Source organism: Crocodylus siamensis, chromosome 4 (assembly GCF_052110815.1).
Source record: "Crocodylus siamensis isolate JL-2025a chromosome 4, ASM5211081v1, whole genome shotgun sequence".
Classification (NCBI taxonomy): Eukaryota; Metazoa; Chordata; order Crocodylia; family Crocodylidae; genus Crocodylus; species Crocodylus siamensis.
The window spans coordinates 161,778,024-161,800,648 of record NC_143398.1 but is presented as its reverse complement, the minus strand read 5'-3'; the positions used below and the strand labels follow the sequence as shown (position 1 = coordinate 161,800,648).

Here is a 22,625-nt window from a genome sequence, read left to right as displayed (position 1 = left end):
CAATCACTCATATCTTTGCCTTGTACATCTATAGCTGCCTGCCCCAGATGTCCTAGCTAGTGACTACAGTCTGGATCCCTGCCTCCTGTTCCTGGTCTTTTGACTTGTAGTCCACTGTGCAGTAACATCCTCACGCTCCTTACATACATTCAAGAGGCAGTGTGCACTAGCCAGTGTTCACAGCTCAATGCCCTCCCCTTGGAACCCTACTTATTGACCTTTGACCTTCACTCCCATTCCTGTTTCCATCCATTGTCTCAAGGATTCAGTTGCTATATGTTTAGTGGCCTCATTTTAATTGATGGAGGCTTACAGTTTCCCAGTGGGCCTAGACCCATCATCTTTTTGTAGAGGAAATAGGCCTGGCTTGTTGTTCTACCCAGGGTGACTGTCTTTATCTTGGTCACTTACAACTCCTGGCCTCCTGACCTGCCTGTTCCTGATCCCCTGACTCTACTTGGTCCTCTTCCTTCCTTGATGTTGTCTGGGTTGTGACTCTGTAAGGTGAAGCCGTGACTACTTATGTCTTCAACATACCACTGACAGTGTCGGTGGCGGAGAAGCACGCCAAAGCTGGCCAAGCCTGGGTGGGGAGGAAGAGTTCCTTCTCGATGCACTGAGGAGCTCTGCTTCTGCTGGGCGGAAGCTCGCACATAGGTTTTATAGGCCAAATGACGTCTCTCGCATTACGGGTATTGATTGGTCAATTCTTCGCACCCGCTGTTGTCGCGCGCAGGAAAATTAGAGGAGAAAAAAGGGGTCTCCGAGGGCGGGGTCAACTAGCAGGTTTGTGCTGACGGCACAGTTTTGCATAAGACAATATTAAAAATAGAATATTGTGGAAGAATGTGGCAGCAACTCTTTGTAGTTTGGTTACTTTATTATACAACAGCTGATCACAGTAGTGCTACCACAGTTGTTAGACCATGTGGTTTAGAAGAGGGTTGTCCTATTTCCAAGCAGCTGGAGGTCACATGCCCCACAGGCTGTATCAGGGAGGTAGCAGGGATGCCTCCAGTACTGCACCATGGGTCTGCACAGTCACTCCCACCCCACTGCTGCATTGCACAGCCCCAGACTCACCCTGCAGGCCACAAGCTGGACAGCCCTGGTTTAGCAGATGGCCCATTGTTCTACTTTTGGCTGTGCATTGCTATTGGCCAAGTCATGCCTAGCCTCTGATTACACTTTGTCTTGTCTTGTATGCGAGTTATTTAGTTAAAAACGTCCTAGTTCAAAACAGCCTTTCTTGAATTTTACTGAGATTTCAAGGAAGTACATTAATGCCAATATTAATGTAGCTGAGATTTTTTTCTCCAAGTTTTTCATTTTAAGTCCTCCTTTCAGGATTTATATTGAATTTGAAAAATATTTTTGTTTTTTTTTTTGGTCATAGTAGTACATGTCTGTACCCTTTGCAAGCACTTGTCTCAACTATGTCCATTTGAAAGGATGCACCTGAAAAGTGAGTGTAGCTCCTGTGAATCAGGCGCTGTCATTGTGCACTTTGATAGAGCAACCACCAACATCAAGAATCATGAAATCAAGTGGATAAAGTTATTTCTGCTAAAGGAATTTGATTCATATTGGGTGCATCTACACAAGACACTTTAATGCGTATTAGCCTAAATTTAAGGCGCATTAGGGCACACATCTACATGACATGAATAGGTCATGAATAGATAAAGTGTGTTAACACACATGTAGACATGCTCATAACTGCCAATCTCTTCTTTTGGTGCTTATTTAGTGGATTACTTACTGTGTCTTTTCACAGTTGTTAATATTCAGTGTCTTTGAGATGTGAGTCTGCCTTTATAATAGTAACAGTAATAGCAATAGCAATAGTAATACTATATGTCAATGTAACACATGAAGATCTTGAATAGTCAAGCGCTATGCTGGTAATTGGTCTATAATGAGAATCAGAACAGTTTCTTGGCTCATTTTAAAGCCCAAAACGTACTATGCTCTTGAAGACAATTTCTGAACAATCCAGAAATTTTTGTGTTATGATTTCACTTCTCTGCTGTTCCAAACAACCATCCTGTTACTAGTATGTGTAAGACCATAGTCCCTAACATCCTGGTTGCAGCTGGTGCTTAGGTGTGTTAGGTATACAGACTGAGAACAGTTTCCTAAGGAACTTACAAGCTAAGGATAGAAAACAGAGAGGCAGACAAAAAGGAAAAGGAACTTGGCCTGTGTCAGACAGCAGATCAGCTGTGGAACAAAGAACAGAACCCAGGGCAGTCCCCTAGATCACCAGTTCTATCTCCATGGCTTTGTTTTTCTAGCCTAGCTAAGGAGTGACTCTGGGTTTCTTTACATTCATCCTTTTTTGTCCAGACCATCAGTTGGTGGAGTGTTAGGTAACAACAGGCATTGTGCCTACTAAGTGGTGCAGGAGAAAAGAAATGTGTGCAAACACCACCCCAATGTAATGGGAGGGACCAAGAAGAAGGAGAGGCCTTATGATAAACTTCCATAGTCAGGAGTTGGCACCTTTGGGTTTCCACCTTTGAGACAGGACAAGTAAGAAGAAGTTAGGGCCACTCAATAATGCTTCTCAAAGTAGTACCTGATCAATAACCTGACCCTTCAGCCAGAAGCAGCAGAACTAATGGTAACCCATTCATCAGATTACTAGAGTGGGAGGGCTTGAGGGAGTATTGCCATGGGAAGATATTTTACATCAATGTCTTGAGATATTTAGGGTGGTGGCCTCAACTTCCTGTGTAACCTGGGGTTCCAACAGTTAGGGAAGTCCCTCCATGCGAGTGATCTGGGATTCCATCAACCTTGTGCTTTTTGAATTTAACATTTTCCTCTGTCTGAGTCAACTTCATCTACCCCATTCATGGATCTGCTTCTTGTGATTAGGGGTGAGGGATGATTCCAGATGTTCTAGCCACAATAATTATTTGCTCAAATGTGATAGGGGTGCTTTAATCAGTACAGCTCCAAGAGCCACGTTAATTGATGACAGTGGAGCACTTTGAACTAAAGCTCATCGAACAAGCTTTAGTTTAAAGCACTCTGCCACCATTTTTTAGCACAGGGCTGCTGATACACAATGATACTGGAGTTTGCTGGAGCATGGTAATTACTATCCGATGTGCTCCGAAGTGCTGTAATTACAGTGCATTGGAGCAGCCTCCCTGAATGTGGATAGAAGCCCTATATGACCATCTAGTCTAACTCTTGCATAACACAGGCCATTGAAGAATAGTTCAATGTCTGAAGTATCAGCTGTGTGACATTTCCTGTGTGACCTTAGGTAAACCATGAGGCCTATCTATGTAATGGGGGCAGTAGTATTTTCCTATTTCACAGGCACATTATAAGGTTGAATACATAAAAGACTGTAAGGTGCTTAGATCTGAGCAGGATGGAGTTTCTTTAAGTATCTTAGACATGAACCTTTTAGAGAGGGTTAAACTGTAAGATCTTCAGGGCAGAGACCATCATTGTAGTCTGCATTTGTGCAGCACCCAGACAATGAGATCCTGGTTCATATACCAACTCCTGTGCATTACAACATCCACGCACCATTTAATGATTGATGATGTTTGAAGACCATATATCATATATACCATATATTCTGATGGTTGAAGGCTATATATCAGATATTGCCCAAGTGTTTTCACGGTTATTTTTTTTAAATGCACTTCTTACAGATGTTCTGCCATTACATTTGTGGGCTTAAACACGATTTGTTTATACATTTTGAAATGTTTCCCACCATCAAAAAAAAGAGACTTCCATTTGCCAGGTGGAACAAAACTGCTCAACTTCCATCCATAATTTTTTTCCATTTAGTGGAGTGACCTTTGATAGAACATGGTAGAAGTCTTCAAACAAATCAGTTATACGACTGCTGCTAAAAATCCCCTAATTGAATCTGTCTTGAACCATGTATGCTTACTGTGGGCAAAGGTTTTCTCTGTGCAAATATGATAGTGTTCATTTGCTAAGAAATTTATTACCTTCCCTGTCACATGAGTTTCATGCTGACTACAGATTGAAAAGTGTAAACTATACAAATTCATTTTTTGTGTGTATGCTTGTTTCATTAAGGCGCCTCATAAATTCATTCAGACTTTAATTTGTTTGCCTTTGCTTCTGTGTTACACTTGTTTTTGTCTTTTCAAAGCACCTCATGTTGATTGTTCATTTAAGCTGTTCCACAGAGGTGGATATCCAATATTTATGCTCCTGGGGATTGAACAAGGGTCACTTCTTATCATCTAAAAAGGAAAAAAAAATACCCAGAGTGCTATTCCTAATGGTGACATGATGATCTCTTTTTTCCTTAGATGTACTGGGGGTTTGGGTGCTTGAGACACCTTAAAGGCCATAATTTTCAGAAAGTATAAAGTTATCTTCTTTGAGGTATGGACATAGGGAAAGTTTACTGCAATGTATAAGGAGGTTGGCTTTTACCAGGTACCTGCTGCTCCGTGGTAGCTGCCCATGGGCACATTCTTTCCTTGTGGTACCTTTATACTGGCACTTGAGTCTCAGTGAAAGGGGGCTAGCATACTCTAGCTTAACTACCAGTTACTGTAGGCTACAAGTGTACACAAGCTGTTCATACAGAGCAGCTGACATGCAGCAATTCCAATCTGTAGTAAATTGTTCATATGTCTATACCCTTAATGGCTCAGGTCAGGCATCCAGTAATGGAGGCATCCAAAACCACTGCTTTATTTTAAAGAAACAGGGCAAAGGACCTTCCTCCTTGGCTTTGTTGTTTCCTTCTAATGCCACTGAGAACAGTGAAGTTTAAGCTAAGCTGGGTCTACCTATGAAAATTTAAGTCACTGTATATAAATATTAAAAATGCCTATTGCATAGGACTGCAGTAGTGGCTGAGTCCTTCCTGAAAAGAAATGATGATGAGACCTCACTTATTGATTACTTCACCCCACACATGTAACCTGTCCTAAATCATGTTTAGAATTTCCCTCTGATCACTTTTCTCTCATGGTCAACTCCCTTCCTTGATTAACTACTGTCTATCAATCAACTCCTCTTTTCTCATGACTAACTCATCCCTCCGGTGGGCAGGGCCATTTACTAATAAGGGGTTTGTTTTGTTTCTGTTTTGTATATTTAGTTTCTCTCCTGGTGGTGGCTCAACTTAGAAAAGAATATAATAAATTCCTTGATGGGTTTCAGCTCTAGTATTGCTCAAGATCCATCCCCAGCAACCAGGACTTTTTAAAAACAAAAGATGGACCATGGATTAAGCAAGATGCAGGTGACCAGCACCTTCTTCTAAGTAAAGGACATACAAGTCTTCAGTGCCTGGACTTTAAATTTAATGTATCAAGTGATTAACAAAGAATGCCTTGAAAATGCTGGAGTAGAGGCATAAAACAGGGAGTAGGATAGCGTACTTCAGGAGGAAAAAAATCAACAGCTGCAACTAAGTGCCCAGCTCTTCTCAGGCTATGAATCCACTCCTTGGAGGAAGCTGTAAGCACGAACCATCTCTCTGCCTGTGGGGTGAGATACAGTTTCTTCCACAGCTAAATGATATTGGACTTTGGGTTGGGGCTAATTATATCGCTTCTCAGCCTTTTGGCTCAGATCAAGTGTAATAAAATAATAAATAATAAATATTATTATATTTTATTATATTGTAACAAATAAAGCCTTTCTATTTTTATTGACCGTGTTGTTCTGTCAATCCTAAAGAGTACTAGCTAAGATCCAGTGCTTTTGGTAATTCTACCGATCCAATACTCCCTGATTTCCCAGTGCCTTTTAAAGACAGTGGGGTACAGATTCCTGGTGTTCAATTCTTTCACTTGCACAAGTTTTGTGGGAACATAACATTGACTTCATCAAGATTTCTCCCTTGCTAACACAGGTGTGTGAGAGTGGCAGGAGAATCACATTTCTGAGTTCCAGTCCCAGTTTGTGATGTCACCTTGGATAGGCATTTTATTCTCACCTGAGGTTGGGTCTATGCAGGCATTTTGGCCATGTAGTATAGTAAGCTGTAATATACACTCATCCAATTTACTCCAGCTGACACTGGGGAAAGCAATTTGCAGCCAGTGTTTGTTTACCCACTTTACACTAAGCTCTTGTCTACACTAGAGAACTCTGCCAAGGTCCAGACTCCCTAGGGTAGCTGTGCTGCACTGATGACAATCATATATTTCATCAGTGAGACCCTTCTCCCATGTAGGTCTTCAATGATGCCATCATCCTGGGGCAAAAAAGGCAGGTTAGGCAAATGCTGCATGACTCCACCAGTGCAGCTGAATTGTGGGTAAATGATAATCATAGCAAATCCCTAGCATCCAAAGGCCTCTATTTCCATTGAGGAAAAGAATACCTAAGTGAAAGGTTTCAGTGAGGATTCATTGACCAGTGTTTGTGCAGCCGCCATGCATATGGGGCAGTATAAATGCAGTTTGCAAAGGAGCTTAAAGCTATTTTCTTTATACATTTGTTGGAGCAGGAACCAGAGCATCTCATTTTTGCACAGTGCTTAGCAGGGTGGGACTTTATGTTTTAGCTTTCATACAGTACATCAAGGGTATCAAACTCATCTGGCCTTGTTAGCTGGATAAGTGGTGCAGAGCCAATCTATTTGGCCACCCACAGGCCAATCCACAAGCCAATCCATGGGCTAGATGAAATGGCATGGGGCCAATCCTATTGGACCAGAACTCTGCCCCCACATGCCATATCCATGGCACCTGCTCTGGCCAGTGCAGAACTATGCCTCATGAGGTGCCTCTGTAGGGCCAGTCCAGGACTTATGCCATGTGTACCCCAGAGTGTAGGTCAACTCTGGACCAGGGCAGCACTGTGGTCTGGATGATGGACCTCTATAGGCTAGGCCATATTTTTTACACCCCCCGCAACACATTATTATTAATGTAGGGGCCCAACTCCCATTGAAATTCTAGGAGTGTTGGGACCCAATTCTCTTAGGCTCTTTGGAAAACCTCAGGCCACATAAGCCACTCAATGTTATTAGGATTCATTTGTATTATTAAAAGCATCATGCTAATTGGCTATGGACTAGGATGCTGAGTGGGACAGCTCGTCTGGACACTGGATTTATGACTTGCATAAAACACTCATTGGGACAGAGCTGCCTGTTACCTCTTTATAGCTTTCTGGGTAAAGGCTGAGAGCAAACTTTGGCCAGGCTCCACACTGCATGGGGGTAAAGACTCTCCTGAGCACTATCACTGTTCTGTAGACTTTAAGGAGTTAACTCTCGACCTTGCCCTGGCTCCATCTCTGGAAAGTGGAGTTTATAGGCTCCTTTTTACTCCCAGCGCTGAGATCTGGCCTTTTTTAAAATTCTCTCACTCCTGCTATTTCTGCTGGAAACTTCTCCTGCCTGCTTGGGCCAAAAAGCCTGCATTCCCATCCTCACCAACCTGAAGGGCTTTTTCTGATTTCTACTTTGTATTTTCCACACTTCACCCTTGACGTGAAAGAGAGAGACTGCTGGACGATTTTGTTTTTAACTTGGTTTCACCCATTTATTTTTCTACAACCCCTCCCCTCAGCAGCCATTTCCTTCTTGTAGTGCCTTTTCCTGGAAATAGTCAGGAAAAGTATATTTTCTAGTGTCCTTCACTTCTTTGAACATGTGTCATGGAGATGCCAGTGGGCCCTGCATTCGAAGGAAGTATTTTGCACCCCGCCAAGGTCCAGAAAAATGCTTAAGTGTGCTGGTGACACAGTCCCATGGAAATCCATGGTGCCACTCACCTGCTCAAGGTTAAGCACATGCTTTAAGTGCTTTGCTGGGTTAGTGCTTTACGTGAGTGGGCTTCTGCAGCCTCATGCATCACTCCTACCTTGAGCTTCCCAGAATATTTCCAGTATCTTTATCCTTGTTTTACAGATGTGGAAACTGAGGCAAGAAGCAAACAGCTTACCCAAGGCCACTCAGCAGGCCAGAACAAGGAACAGAGCCTGTCTCCTTGGAGAAATGGTAGGACATTGCCTACCATGCTATTCTGCTGACTGTATTGTAGGACAAGATGAATCTATGAGGGCAGAGAGAAAGCCTGGCTTCTAAATTAAATAATATGCCTGGTTGAAACCAATCATTTGGGAGCACTTATTAGCTCTCTGCCCAGAGGTATGCATGTCTTGCAAAGAATATATAGAATCCCCATGAGCTTTGGAGGCCCTTTCAATTACATCAAAATAAAGTAATCTAGTTAATGAATTCATCTGTGAACTTCGGGAAAAAGTGAATTATTTGATTATTCAATGATTGTGGGCAGACCAAACTGATTAGGAGCTACACATACACACACTTACCTATATTATTTTGACGGTTTTCTTTTAACTGGAACTTAAAGGACTGTCGTAATAAACAAATCCTGCAGTGTAAATAAACACAAGTCATCTTTACGCCTCTTTCCAGTTTTACAACCCTTCTTATACCACAGTCCTCTGAGCCCTCACTTGGAGAGAGCTGCAAATGACCAGAGCAACCAGCCCTGTTCTTCATCCAAATCTGTAAATGTACGGATGTACTCTTGTTCAGTTTTAACCAGAGACTGCCCCCTCCTGGACTCAGAAGGGAATTCACATCCCACAATCTTGTCCCTCCGTGTTCCTGGTTGTATCCCCACACGCCTGTCAGGGGTAGGGCCAGACATAGGCATGGGTGAACAGGGCAGCTAGCTGGGCCCAGACAGAAAGGGGGCCTGAAAATGGTAATTTTAAAATTATTATTATCACTATCTCTGGCAAGGGCAGGGTGGGGAATACTAAAAGTTCACCCGGGGCCACCTGGAGTGTGTGTATGGTGCTGGTCAGGGGTTGAGAGAGACTTGAGAGTCATGGAGACCTCTGCTTCTTTTTCAATGAACTGGCTAGAGATCACCCTCTGGTGGAATGGGAAGATCCCCTGCTGTCACCTTGTTTCACCTTTGGGAACTGTATTAAGCAGAATAGCCTCTGGAGGACTCATCTGAGACACACAACTGCAGGGATCAGCAGAGCTATTGGCTCTGATGACATGAGTAGGCTGAAGATTGTTAGCTCTGCATCTCCCCCCTCTGGCATTGACCACATGGGAGGGACGTATCATTTTAGCCACTGTTTGCCCCTATCCACTCCAGACCCGTGCATGTGGCACACCTTCATCGAAATGATAGCGAAGAAGGGCTGAAAGGGACTTTCAGAGATCATCTAGTCCAGTGGTTCCCAAACTCTGACAGATTGCACACCACCAGTTTAAAATGATACAACCTTAAGTACTGCCAGCAAATGTTTCAGTTCAACCATAAGTACCACCAACAAATTTTTATCATATAAAGTAATTGGAATAAATCTGTTAATGCGTACCACTGACAGGTTGTCTGCGTACCCTTTGTGGTACACATACCACAGATTGGGAACCGCTGCTCTAGTTCAACCCCTTGCCTGAGGTAGAATCATTCATTGTTACAGACATATACAAATGCTTCATGTATATATACCTATTCTTCATATACAAAAGTGTTCCCAGATTCACACACTCAGAACTAACCTTGCATAACTAACTGCCAGACTGGCGGGGGGAGAGGCCGGGTGCCCAACATGCCAGTTTTCACCACCACACTATCAAACACAGTAGAGATCCTAGTGTCAAATCCCCTACCATGCCAATGGGCCTCCCACTAAGGTACCACAGTATACAGATGGCTAGTCTGAGTTATGCTGACAGTGCATTTTCTTGGCTGGGCCACCAGCTTTCCCCCTATGCCTCAGGTTCCTGCAGCATGAACAGTCTCTGAGTGGGAAGCAAAGCATGAATGTAGCATTTGGAAACTGCCTCAAGGTCATGCACTGAAAGGCAAAACAGAAAAGCAAATAAATCAATGCATTATGTATGTATTTAGTTATAATAATAGACCCCCAAGTCTCCATTTTGACTTCTGCCCTGAGCTGCAGGGAGTTAAGCCTGATATGAAACAGATTTTTTTTTTAACATCAGTATTGGTACAAGAGCACCACCAGGAGAGCAAGCCCATTTCTCTGCCTAATGGTGCTTCAAACACTCTTGTGAAGTTGAATTAACACCACTAAAGGGAAAGATTAGAAGTCTCTTTAAAGCGGCTCTTGGGGAAGTTTTCAACCCAATCTATCTGTACCCAGGACACAGTATAAAGATCCAGATAATGTGAGAGCAATAAAGCTGTAAAGGCAAGCAGCCTTGGTTTTAAATTAACAGGAGCGTTATTTACATCTGGGTGATCCGATACAGTAGCACCATTGCATAATTCTTATTATTTTAAAGGTGCTTTCTCTCCCTATACATGTAGGTAACATTAAGGTTAGTTAATTAAAAAGACAGAGTAAGACTGTTTAGTGGGGGGGTTACTTTCCCCTTTTTTAATTGAGTGCTTCATTTTTATTAAGGTCTGTTGGTTTTCTGTCTGGATAAATACATATTATCAGTGTTTAATTCTCAAAAGAGCTGCTGGATACAACACTACTCACATTAAAATGATCATAAATAAGCCCCATGGTTGGTTTTATGATCTCATTTAAGCTGAGTTCTGGCTTGGTTCAGTTTTGTCGACAAACAAGTCAAGGTTTCTGCTCACCAAACAGCTTTGCAGTCGAAGGTTTGTTTCCTAGGGGCCTAGTTTACCTTATTTGGCCTTTTGCTTGCCTTCCCTCCCTGCTGAGGGCATGATACAAAGCCCACTGAACTCTTTCAATTGACTTTGGATCAGGCTCTCAATTCATTTCTCCTACATTTCATGAGATACTTCAGTCAGGATTGGTGCTCCATGCAGAGCCAGACCCGGAGAGGGTACAGTGCCACAGTCACACCCCCCTTTCAGACCATGCTGTGGGAGCAGCACCCAAGGATTTGTTATGTCCCCAGAGCAGGTAAGAACCCCTCCCCCCTTCCCCTCTGTGCTCAAGATCACCTTTATTTCTCCCCTATTCTTCCCTCTCCTCTGCCCTTTTCTGCCACTGTCCCTGCTATCCCCAACTGACCAGGGGCAGGGGGAGCTCCACAGCTACTCCAGCCCAGGAGAACAGGAGTGGTGGCAACAGGTGGGCTCCTCCCCCCTGGACCAGAGGCACCAGGGGCCCTGGTGCTCCCCACCAGCCCAGGAGCAGGTGCAGGAAGGGAGAACACAATAGCCGCTATGGCTGCTGTTGTCCCCAGCTGAGCTTGGCCCTCCCTGCAGTTCCCTTGGAGCTGGGCAGGAACAGCTTTGAGGCTTCCCCCACACTGCATTAGCTAGAAACAGCAGCAGTGGTGGGTGAGGAGTGGGTGAATGGGAGAGAAAAGATGTGCTGCTAAGCATGGATGAGGAGGAAGGGGTGTTGAGAGCAAGGGGGGTGGGGGCTGGATTCTAATTTGGTGACTTAAAAAAAAAATCTATGGCTGCTGCTCCCATGGTGTGATTTGCTTGTCTTGAGGGAGGACACTGGGAGAAAGGGTACAGCCACCTCTGCAGCATTGGTCTCTGCTCCTACACCCCGCTTTTCAAAATCACAGAATCATAGAAGTTGAGTCGGAAGGGAGCTCGTAGATCTTCAAGTCCAACCCCCTGCCTAGGCAGGAGAAAAACTGGGCTCAAATGAGTCCAGCCAGGTAGGCATCAAGCCTCTTCTTAAAGACCCCCAGGGTAGGAGCCAGCACCACTTCCCTTGGAAGTTGGTTCCAGATCCTAGCCGCCCTAACTGTGAAGTAGTTCTTACAGATGTCTAATCTAAACCCACTCTCCAACAACTTGTGGCCGTTATTCCTTGTTATGCCAGGGGGTGCTAGGGGAAACAAGGTCTCTCCCAAACCCTCCTGGTCCCCCCTAGTGAGTTTATAGACAGTCACCAGGTCCCCCCTCAGCCTTCTCTTGTGAAGGCTGAACAGGTTCAGGTCCCGCAGTCTCTCATTGTAGGGTCTGCCCTGTTGTCCCCGGATCATGAGGGTGGCCCTCCTCTGGACCCTCTCAGTGTTGTCCACATCCCTCCTGAAGTGGGTCGCACAGAACTGGATGCAGTACTCCAGCTGTGGCCTGACCAGTGTCATGTAGAGGGGGAGGATCACCTCCTTGGCCCTGCTGGAGATGCACCTGTGGATGCATGACAAGGTCCGGTTAGCCCTGCCAACCGTGACCTTGCATTGTCGGCCCATGTTCATCTTGGAGTCAATAATGACTCCAAGATCCCTTTCTGCCTCCGTGCTCTCAAGAAGGGAGTTTCCCATCTTATAAGTGTGCTGCTGGTTACTATTGCCCAAATGCAGCACCCTGCACTTGTCAGTGTTAAAGCGCATCCTGTTTTTGTTAGCCACCCCTGTAACCTATCCAGGTCTTGCTGCAGTCATTCTCTCCCTACTAGCGTGCTCACCTCACCCCAAATTCTGGGGTGTTCAAAATCCTGGATCTGCCCATGTCTCTATGGAAAGGAGGGATTAGTACACAGATAGGAGATGCCCAGCAGCTGGGATGCTCAATGTTTTCTCTACTATGTACCATTCCTGGTCCTACCCTCCTCACTCCCCATGCATATCTGGGCTCTAGCAGGAACTCCACTCCTACTTAGCAGAGAAGGGCAGTGTGTATGTGATTCCCTGACATACCTGCAACCTCCTAACTGAGAACTCATGCCCTGTCCGTTCCATCTACAGTGGGGCCAGCTGGTCTGTCCTTGACCATACTCTATAATTTACTCTGCCTTCTACATGCCACACAGTGCACTGAAAGGTGCTGGAAGGGCAGCCCTGGATCAATGTGCCCCTTGGGGAAGTTTCTTCCTAAGCAATTGTCCCATGCCTTGAAGGGACTGATTGGATGAACTACCTGAAAGAAACCAATTGCTTGGGACCTGCTCTGAAGCTCCTTGAATGATGGATCCCTCCTGAGGCATAAGACAGCAGCCACCATGGCAGCAGTAGGGCAAGCAACAACAGACAGGTGACCACTTGCCTTGGAGGAGGTGGTGCAAGTAGTGCTACAGCAAGTGATGACTGTATGAGCACATCCCTCACTCAGCCTCCTGTTGCGAATAGCCATGTCTCCCAGAGCACAGCCGACACCTACCACTGGTTTCACACCCCCAAGCTCCCTGGTAGCCTGGGAGGCTGACTGAAGCAGGTCAGATACAGCCCAAAGGCTATATGTTTGACACCCTAATCTAGAACACTTGCCCAGAGAATGGGAGACTCAAGCTCTGGGTCCCACCCCACCTCATCCAGAGGAAGTTCAAACTTGCATCTCTCTCTCCTCCCTAGTAAAGTGCTGTAATCACCATACCATGGGTTAGGCAATATCCACACCCTACTCAAAGCTAAACCATAGCCCCTTGCATTTAATAATCAGCAAGTAAAATAGATGGAGAGTAGTGCAGTGTAGAAGCTTCTGTCCCATTGGAAAAAAGGGTCCAGGCTAGAACCCAAGAACACCTCCCTTCGAGAGCAATAGGTCTTACATCCTTTGCCTTATTCTCTTCCTCCTGGCCCAACATGGCTCTCTCTCTTGGCTTTGGCTTCAAGGGGAGAACTAGAGGAGAAAGCTGCTTCTAGCAACTATGCACACGGAGTGAACTAGCATCCAAAACTGCATAACTGCTAAAAACTGCAGTTACTCCCCCACACAACTGCCATCTAATAGGGTTAGGTGAAAAAGGACAAACCCTATTTGTTTGCTAAGGCTCCAGTTCAGCAAAACACCTATGCAGTGTTTAATTTGACTCCCCTGGGACTTCAGCACCTGCTTAAGTGATTTGCTAAATGAAAGCCTGAAACAGCAGGCAGCCTTAGATGGACAGAATGAAAAGCATGTTAATGAAAGGCCAGATACTACAGCTGAATGCTGCCAGTCCTCAAAGCCCAGTGACTTCAATTAAAGCTTTTAGATTGATTTCAGTAAACTCGGCTTGAGGACCTACAAGAGACAAGACTCCCCAGTCATAAAATACACAAAAAGACACAAAAATATGTACAGTAGCTCCATCATAATTAAAGACATGTGTTATGAAATATTTAGATAATCTGCTTGCCTTTTTTTTTTCTTATTTTTCTGTTAACCTTCCTCAAAAAAAAAAATTACAAAAACATGTTAAGGACTTCTTGGAAGCACGTTTAGGCCCCAGTATTTTATATGAAAGCATCAAAGTTAACAAAAGTCAAGATGTAGCTGGGGGGAGGAAAGGATTTATTTGCCAACGGCTTCATATTGCAAACTACTTTGAGTAAGAGAGCAAAAGCACAAAGCCATTTTCTTTGGAGCACCGGGGTTCCTGCCTCATAGACACTGTTGTTGCAAACGCTTTTAATGTAAACCGAGGTAAATTCAGCATGAAAATCCGGTGAAAATACCAATAATCTGTTAATCACGCCATTGCCTACCTTGATCTGGGTTGATGCTTTGGATAAACCTGTCACATTAATGAAACTGGACCCATGGCGCCCTCTAGTGTCGGCTGGGTGCTGAGCTGCGGTTAGCAAAGGCTTTGAACTCCTGAACTAAATCTCAGGGCAGTTCCCTTCGGTAGAAATCGGAGCTCTAAAATGAACGAAAATTACAGACTTTGTGTTTTGTTTGCAATATGAGATTAGCACATCAGCAATAGCAAAAGTATGTATCTTTGCCTCTATTTGACCCAAAAATCGGGAACACATGGGCATGAGATACCTTGATGTGCATTGAGGGTAGTCTGTTTTTTAGGGTGTTCAGTTATCTGCTTGCTTTCTGGCCTCCGGGGTTCTGAACCGACCAAGGAATCCTTATCAGGTGCAAAGCAAGGACTCGTAGTGCAGACAGAGATCTTTTTTTAGACCAACAAGATTTTGGGGGAAAAAAATCTTAAATTGCAAGCTTTTGGGCACAAGCACCCTTAGCGCCCTTCATCAGGCATTGGAGAAAAGAATGTAAACGTTCTCCTGCGTAGAACTGAAAGTTCATATTTATGAGCATCATATCATAAATACGAACTTTCATTTCTACCCAGGAGAACTTTTACAATCTTTTCTCCAGTGCCTGATGAAGGGTGTTTATGCCCTAACGCTTGCAATTAAAGATTTTTTTGTTTTGCAAAAATCTTGATCTAATAAAAAAATGTCATCTCTTCTATGAATCCTGATTGCCTTTTCCTCTAGACCAATATGGCTACAACCTATCAGGTGTTAAGATCTTATCCATCCCACATGTATAACAAGGAGTGTCCTAATGATTAGCCACCCTGTGATGATGGATGACATGTAACATATTTACCTTTCCAAAGACTACCCTGAAAAAAAAGGAGAGGATGAATACAGGATTTGAAACAGGGTGAAGAATAACAGCATAACTCCAAGTAAAACATGGGGTACAAATGTAACAATTATTCATATATTATTTTATGTTATATAAAATAATAGACATGGGGGGAAATCTCCCACTACTGTGTTTTTTTTTTCTCCAGCATCGTCTTTTAAAATAAGTTCCTTTGAACCAACTGGACAGGAGTGTGTGTGTGTAGAGGAGGTAGGGGAGAGGGAAATGCATGCATGCATGCATAGAAATAGAAATATAGAAACTGTTCTCCTGGTTATACCAGAGATCTCTCTAGCCCAATCTTCTGTGAAAGTGGCTAATAATTGATGCTTCAGGAGCAAATGCTTTTTTAAAATTTAATCATTATAAGCTATCTCCTACTTTAGAGCTCAGCCTGATCTCTAATAAAGACCTGTTTAAATCATAAAGCAACAAGTATAATATCCCTTCCAGAATTATTGATAACAACTATAACTAGTTAGTCTTGTTATCCATATAGAGGCCCATTCCATTGTATATGTGCTAAATAATTGTAGTGTCTGTATGCATGGCTATGCCACTGGATGAGTCTAATATATGTACATATGTGCATAGCATGTAGTCATAACTGTATTTTACATGTTTATGCATGACTGTGTGTTTGTGTGCATGTACATATGCATAGCACAACTTAGTAACTGTCTGTCTACCTTCACCGGTCTAGTCTATGGAAATTCCAGTTATTAGAGTTTTCTTCAAAAGGAAGTAGAATAAAAATATTTTTTTCAAATACTCTTTGGTGCTGATACTGATAAGTAATTAACCAAGTGGATCTTGATGATCTGTTTCTTCCTTTTTCTGATTATAGTAAACACCTTAATAAATCAAGGAATATCAAGGGAGCTTTCCTTATTTACATCAGGTAACAATCTGGCCCACTTAGTTGTGTTTGTTCATAGTCTTTAACTGAATGCTCATATTTCCATGCTAGAGTCACCCTTTCTACTTCCAATAAATCATGTTAAGTCAAGGCAGGGAAGGGTGTGATCCTGTAGCCAATGTTAGCATCTCTTGCAATTGAAATTCTTGCACTCTCAGTCTCAGATTATGTATTTGTATCAAATCCTAGTCAACATTCTGAATTTTCCTGGGGTTTTAAATATGTAGGCTGCTGTTGGATTTTATTCCGCTGGGCATGGAGGAGAAACATTCATCTGCAGGCAGTCAAGCATGCGCCTGAGTGATGATGATGAACTACAAAGTTTTAAAGCAAATGCGCTTTGTTTTTAAAGAAGTTGGACCTATGTGCCTCCTGATGTCAGGATGCTCATCCTTCCTGGAAGGCAGCTGATAACTGCGAAGTTTCAATTAAACTGGGTCCACCCATGAAAATTTAAGTAACTGTATATTAACATTAAAAATGCCTGTTCCATAGGAGTGCAGTTGTGGCTGGGATCTTCCTGAAATGAAATGATGACACCTCACTTACTGATTGCTTCACCCCACACAGGTAACCTGTCCTAAAACACCTTTAGCATTTCCTTCTGGTAACTTTTTTCTTGTGATCAACTCTTTTTCTCAACTAACTATTGTCTAGCAATCAGTTTGTCTTCTTATGATGACTAACTCATCCCTCCAGTGGGCAGGGGCATTTACTAGAAGAAGCTTTTGCTTCTGTTTTGTATACTTTATTTCTCTCCTAGTGGTTGCTCAACTTTGAAAAGGATACCCCCTGGTGGGCTTCAGCACCAGTTTTGCTCAAGATCCAACACCAGCAGCCAGCACTTTTTTAATAACAAAAGGTGAACCATTGATTAAGCAAAACCCAGAAGGCCAACACCTTCTTCTAAGAAGTATAGGACATGCAAACCTTTTGTGCCCGAACTTTAAATTTAATTTATTAAGTGATTATCAAAGAATGCCTTGAAGATGTGGGAGATAGAGGTATAAAACAGGAAGCAGGATGGCTAACAAGGTGCACTTCAAGAGGAAAGAAACCACTCAAGAACATAAGAGCTGCAGTAACTAGCCCAGGCTATGGATCCACGCCTTGGAGGAAGCTGTAAGGACATCCATCTCTCTGTGGAGCGAGATACAGTTGCTTCCACAGCTAAATGATACTATACTTTGGGTTGGAGCTTATTATATATTGTAATAAATAAAACCGTTCTGATTTTATCGACTGTGTTGTCATGTCAATCTTGAAGTGTACTAGCTAAGATCCCACTCTTTTGGTAAGACAGCCCAGCTCCTGAAAGCCATTAATCACTTGGGTAATTTCACAGGTGAGTAGCTCATGGAAATCCCTAGGGTGGCTTGCACCTGTAAATGTCTTCAGGGCCAGGATTTGTTTAAGTGTTACCTAATTAGATGCCCCTGTAGACTGAAGTTATCTCTGGCCTCATCATGACTTGAAAGTATGGTTCATTATATGTAAAGCATTTTTGGTTCAGAGGAACCAGCTGTGGGGACCCTGGCAGCTTCCTTGGCCCATTCAATCCCTTGCCACGGAGATTCCCAGCATAGGTGTAGTTATTTCCAGCTGTGATTTGCCCCTCTCTCTCTCTGCTGGCCATGAAAGTTTGGCTGGACCTACATAAAATGTAAATGACAAAATTACAATAAAAGTGCATCTTGCACAAAAATGCAAGATTGTGAATGGGACTATGTGAAATTAAGCAATCCCAGCTGATTACATCTCCTGTGCTAGTTGCAACTGCACCCAATGTCTTACTATGTTAAAGCATTCATAGATAACTGCATCTCCCTATGTGATTCTGATCTGCTTTTTGACACATCCTTCCCTGATTTAAGTCAGTTTGGGGTTTTGTAATATCTCTATAAACCACCACTGATTCAGAATATTTTGGGTTCTGTCCCACTGTTAAAACAATTGCCAGAAACAGTGTCCTGTAATCAGTGCCACCAAGGTGTCCCATTCAGTCAATCAAGCCCCATCCTAGAACTGATTAAAGTGGAACTTCCTGACTGATCAAAAGCCTGCAAAAGCAAATTTCAGAAACAAACTATGCAAAACAGGATCCAAGAGGCTAGCAATTGTAATATGATGATCCCCTCCCCTACATGTTTTGTCCGGACTTCAACGGTCCAGCTATCAAGAAGGAATGCTTTGAAGCTATATAATTGAAGAGTATAAGAAAGAAACAAGAGTTGCCAGGAAAATGTGCTCCAGCTGAGAAATCACTGCAACATTGTGACCTGCGCCCAAGTGATCTCTGTCAGGGTCGGATCCAGGGGCCGGTGAATGCTGTAAAGATTGATATGGCCTCCTGCCTGTATTGGTGACAGACACTATTGCAGTGTCTCTCACCAATACAATACACTATTGCAGTATACTGAACTTTTGTGATAGCTCAACTATTTCAATATTGGGAAGGAGTCTTTTCTGTCACTTTGTCTTAATAATTAATAACCACAGATAGCTTTATTAAAGCCTTTCTGTCATTCATCCAACCAAGAGCAGGGTCAATCCTTAACTGCACTAGGTTTGAATCCCATTCTTGACTGAAAGTCTCCAAGCCCACCCACCTGCTTGATTCAGGATGGGAGTCCTTCTTCATCCTCCTAGTCAACAGCCCTTATGCAAAGGGGCTGTGTTTGACTTGCATTTACTCCCTGGCAATTGAAGTAAGTGGTTTGTTTCAGTCTGATTTGAGCCAGGGCTTTAATCAGGGTATTGGGATGTCTGTAATACCTACCTCTCTATGCACAGGGATTGTTCATGATGCTTGTCATGCTCTCCTATGAAGACCTTCGAGCTGTCTTCTTTGTACCTACATGAAGACTCGCAAAGAATCTGTGCAGAAGGTCAGATTTCCTTCCCCATTTCCTGCATGGGTAAACTGAGGAACAGACAGCTAAAGCAGCTGCAATTTAAATCTCTAGCACAGTGGGAACTGGGCCTGGAAAAAAGTTTTATGGCTAGCACATTAGATTGGGATTCAGGACATATGAAGTTAGTTTGTGGCCCTGCCACAAACATCTTGGGTGACTTGGGTAAGTCACTTTATCCTTCCTCCACCAGCTGCACAATGGGGCCAAGGCAGCTTCCTTCCCCCCTCTCCATCTGTTTAAAAGATAATCTTGTGCAGGTCAGGACCCTGTTTCTCTCAGTTTCCACAGCACCCAGAACAATGGGGCCCTGTCCTGAGCTGGGGGCCGCCAAGGAGACAACAATAAATAATAAGGGCTGGATCTCCTGGTTCCCACTGGCTATCTTGCCCACCACCCCCAGTCTCTTGTTGCCTCTGCAGGTATTTCATGTGGAAGAGGCTGCACTGACACTCAGTGGAGTTGTCTCGTGAGCACTGAAGCAAAGGGACCCTCTTTGTGGGATGCCTTCTGCCCTGTCATCTCCTGACCTGCTGCATCTCCCATTTCCACCCAACCTCGCCTGCCATGAGATGCTGCTCCTCATTCAAGACCATGACCTGTGACCCTCAAGGTCAGACATTTCCAGTCCCAAACATAGCATCTCCCCAGCCTCCAAACTCCTCGCCTTGGAAGCATCCAACTATTCACATCCTCCTCCCTCCCCCTCAAAAAGAACACACATTAGTAAAAATAATATATGAGGTGACATTGAGGGGGTGGGGAAGAGATTTTAAAAGGCCTCCATCTTGCATGGATGTGTGCTAAATAGTTCAAGAGGATGCTGCTGGGCAGACAAGTCTTTACACAGGCAATCCACAAGCTCAAATCTGGGAGGTTCATTTGTCTGCTGATGGGTCAGCCTGGATTAATTTGTTTAGCCCAAAAGGATTGAGAGAGACAAAAGAAATCCACAGGCCTCCCTGAGCCTGGGAGCAGAAGAGTCTGAGAGGCTGGACTGGGCCAAAGTTAGCTACCGGCTGGGGACGTGGTTCTTCAGAGAGAGGGGCCTTTCTGCTCCAAGGGCTGGGAGGCTTTGACGCTGCCCAGAGAGGAACCATAAAACCTTCCAGGCAAAGTCCTTGGATAGACTATGGGGGGAGGGCAAAGAAGTGCAGATCACTTAAATTAAAAGTGGACTTCAGCTATGGGCTTGGGTTTTTTTGTTGTTGTTGTTACATTTCCGGGAGGGTTGTTTTCTCTGTTTTCCCACCCTCTACTAGCCAAGCTCCTACCAGACCTACAAAATGCACCATTAATTGGAAAACAGACCCTGGAGCTTTTTTTTTTTTCCCCTTTATGGCTGCTGTTGCTGCTCTGATTTCTTCTAGGGGGTTTTTTCTTCTTTTTTTACTGGCATGGGCCTAACGATCAAACCACCTTGGGCAGAAGCCCTGCCATGTCAGCGGCACAGGAGAAGGAGAGCAAAAACAACCTGATTACATTCCTGCCGGGGCTATTGAAGGTGATCTTGGGCTTGCTCTCATCTCTCCATACCCTGAGGATCCATCCAGCTGGGAACAACGTTCAACTGCAGACGCGCTGAAAGCCCTGCATCTAAAGACCAAGCCATGAATCAGCTCCACTTGCCAGGTTTGAGTATTTAAATTCATGCTCAACCCTTAGGGATCAGAAAGGGAAAGAAAGGCAAAGAAAGAGAGGATGAAAGTTGCCTTCAGGACCTTAATGAAAACTCACCCGGGGGCTGAGGTCGTAAAATAATTGTTACCTTGTAGCTTGGGGTCAAAGTAACTTTTACAAGGAAGATTTGGGTTTTCTTAAAATAAGAGAAAAAAGGGCTGGGCCCCTAGTGTTAAAGACAGGATTTGATGAGGGAAGTGCCTGCCCTGCTAGTTTATCTATAGTCCAGCCAGCTAGGGTGCACCCAGAAGTGACTATTTTTCCCTCTTTTCCACTGGAGGTGAGATATGTCCTCATCAGTTCCACTCATGTGGGAAAGTCCAGGCTCTTGAGGTGCCCTGAGAGCTTTAAGCTTTTGCTGCCCTTTGGCTGCTACAGTTTGGTGAGTGTTTATCAAGTGACTGGCCCATGGGGCACCAATTTCCAAACGTATTTACTGTACTGTCCCCCAGGCTTCAAAGAGGCTCCATTGGCGAAAGTGGGGAGTGGGGAAATCGCCTTCCCTGTAGGGCTTCATTTAAAAAGCATTAAAGGAAATAAACATATTTAACTAAACAACCAAATCGGCTCCAGCCCCCTGGGTGAGTGGAGGTGAAAGGCGGATCGGAGGACTTTCTGCGCGGGGCAGGAGTGGGAAGCCACGTGAGAGATTCACATGAAGGGCATAAAATAAATGCGATCCAAAGCGGGATAACAGGCGAGCCGACCCAAACCCAGCCGTTGCCTATTTTACATTCATTTAAAGATGGTTTGGTGGACAACTGCCGCGTGATGAAACTCTTTAGGGTCTGCTGCGAGGCTGTGATCTGGGGTAGGGGTGATCAGTAGATCTGTCGTGGTTCACAAATGCCTCTAGACTAAGGTGTAGAAAGGAGGGCGCTTTCTGAAATAATCAGGCGTTACGATCTGTTCTTCTCTCCGCAGCTCTTGAAGCTTTTGCCCTCTGCCTATTTATGATTCTCTGCAAAAGTAAAGGCTTTCTTCTTGTGCTTGGGAAAGATTAGGAGGTGGTGAGAAGAGACAGAGTCAGTTCCCCCCAGTCCACACACTGAAGCCACAGTAATGCGCGGCTTATGTCTTCCCATAATATCCCTCTTCTGGTCTCACCCCCTCCCTCAAATGTACCGACACTGCTAAATTCAATCGTTGGCAAGAGTAAGAGATGATAGAAAAGGGAGCACGTCTGTGAAGCCAGGAAGGGTTTGCAACACGTATCGACACATAATACACGGTGGCCTGATGCTTTTTATCACGGCGTTACCACGCTTACCCCAGATTAAGATAATACTCTGAAACCCGAGATAAGCTAGCCAAGTAATTTAAAACTCGGTGAACAGCAAGGTCCTAAGCCAGCAGGCAGGACTTCTCCTGGGACTTGCAGCGGGGAGGGGCGGAAGCAAATACATTTTTTGTGAAACAGTAACTCCTGGGGAAGGAGGACTCGACCAAGCGTGAAGGGTTTCCCATTTCATAACCATTTATGAGACTCAGCCCTTGACGGTCCTTTAGTTAAAGACTATTTTAAGGTATTTTGGCTGCCAGAGATCTCTCTGCCCCTTGCTAAGCAGGAATGAATTCAGCTCCACATTCCAGGGGTCACGTTTACGAGGACTGTGGCCAGCAAGGCGGGTAATAAAATGCTTGCACGGAATCTGGAGAAGTCGGAAAGTCACACTTGGGAGGTGCAAAGCTAGTGGAGAAAGCTGTGCCTGGGTATTTCATAAGCAGAGCTTTGTTGCCTTGTGTTTTCGAGTTGCCAGGCATCTGGGAAGTTTTGTTTTTTTGCTTTTAATGGGCGGATCGTGATTATTTACCAGTCTTCAAAAAGAAAAATATATCTCAGAAATG

The 22,625-nt window shown here is 44.1% G+C and overlaps 2 long non-coding RNA genes across 5 annotated transcripts in view; one reads left to right on the top strand and one right to left on the bottom strand.

The window, feature by feature from the left end:
* LOC149867038 (uncharacterized) overlaps positions 1-22,625 on the bottom strand; it is a 36,490-nt gene that overhangs the window by 8,382 nt on the left and 5,483 nt on the right. Inside the window, exons 2-5 of one of the 4 annotated variants that reach the window (XR_016441974.1) lie at positions 18,965-19,039; positions 17,608-17,837; positions 14,360-14,516; positions 1,361-9,834 (exon numbers count right to left, since the gene is read on the bottom strand). The exons of 2 other annotated variants lie outside the window; for them this stretch is intronic. This is a non-coding gene — a long non-coding RNA (uncharacterized LOC149867038). Of the gene's footprint in view, positions 1-1,360; positions 9,835-10,918; positions 14,517-17,607; positions 17,838-18,964; positions 19,040-22,625 lie in introns of those variants that run through there. One more of the 4 variants, XR_016441975.1, reaches the window with a different exon arrangement.
* LOC149867039 (uncharacterized) lies at positions 9,830-17,082 on the top strand. The gene is made up of 3 exons (XR_016441978.1): positions 9,830-10,887; positions 16,681-16,755; positions 16,949-17,082. It is a non-coding gene; the product is annotated as an uncharacterized LOC149867039 (long non-coding RNA).